The sequence below is a fragment of the Chaetura pelagica genome, unplaced genomic scaffold, assembly GCF_000747805.2.
Source record: "Chaetura pelagica isolate M959 unplaced genomic scaffold, ChaPel_1.0 scaffold132, whole genome shotgun sequence".
NCBI classification, from domain to species: Eukaryota; Metazoa; Chordata; class Aves; order Apodiformes; family Apodidae; genus Chaetura; species Chaetura pelagica.
This window is the reverse complement of record NW_009952709.1, coordinates 951,221-952,684: the sequence shown is the minus strand read 5'-3', so window position 1 is coordinate 952,684 and position 1,464 is coordinate 951,221.

Here is a 1,464-nt window from a genome sequence, read left to right as displayed (position 1 = left end):
ATTCCTGCTTCCCAAGTGCCACCAGCTTTCCCTTGGCTATGCCTCAGCTCATCTTCCACAGATGTCTGCATGTGCCCTTTGCCAAGGGGACTGGGCTGGCCATGCTGGCTCCTTATGCCCGGTCTCCCCTTGCCAAGCCTTTTGTGTTCATGCTCTGCCCTCACTGTGCTCACAGTCACCTCAGTTTACCAGCATCTGCCCGTATCATTAATGTGCCATCAACCCCCTCTCCTTGCCTGCCCACTGACTCGATCAAAATAAAGTCAGAGCAAAATTCACACAGATGGCACCTGCTCTATTCATCCCATTATTTTCTATTCCTTTTATCAATACACTGTATTGATACGAGTCACACAACTGTACTTTTCTCTCAGCACAGTTTTGTCTCCACTATCACAGGCAACGTAGTAAAAATCCCATCGAGCCTTCTGAAGGCCTTGGACAGAAAACCCTTCAACTGGTCTGAGCAGGAGACACTCCAGGATAATTTAACAGGCAAAAGCTAAAAAAGGAAACTTGTTTCACATAAATGAGATGAGGTACAAGGTGCCTTACAGACACACGGGCCCATAAGCTACAGCCCTGAGTGTGACACTGCAAAAGCTGCATACAAATGAGCAGGTAGCACTGAGAGATAAGCAGCTGATGACATGACAAGTTTAGGCCTGACTCATCTAGAGAGAGGTTTTCATTTCAGCAGCAGCTCATACCTGCATGTTAAACTGTCAGCACAGCTGGATTTAAGAAAAGGACATCAACCAGGGATCATCGCCCCGCTGCGCTGCCCAGACTGACCAGTAAGAACAAGACTGCTGTGACCTCAGACAGACCACCACCATCTTCTTCAGCTTCTTCTCCATCAGAATGACTTCACAAGCGCAGAGGGTGGGATGGGGTAGCACAACACAGGCAGCAAATGCCCTTCTGAAGGCATTTTTCAGTATTCACTGAGCATTAGATGCCAAAGCTGGACTCTGGTCTGGAAGAGAACCTGAAATTTGGGGAAGAAGCACAGAAGGTCTAGGTGTACATTTGCTAGGAGGAGGAAAGCTGCCAAATAATGAAGATCTCAATTGCAGTGTGATAAGCATGGAATAGCCTTCATGTCTCCCAAATAATCACATCATTAGGTTAAAGGGGGACTTAATTGCATACTAGCAGCTCCAAGAAATTGATGCACACAAGTTTATGCAATTCACCAAACTGAGACTGAACTGAGTGAAGAAATGTGTATTGAAACACTCAGAAATACATGGAAGACCTGAGATAACTCCATTTAGAGCACAGCAGCAAGCTGAACAAAGCCTGGATTATTCAGGAGTATTACATGGAAAAATAAAGAACACCCACCACCTCCCCTTTTTCTTCAGAAGTAATGCCCAAAGGAGATGCAGCAGGCATCTGTTGTGACAGCCTCTGACACTGCTGCACCTCAGGAAAACAGGAGAGAAGAGACTTCCTGCA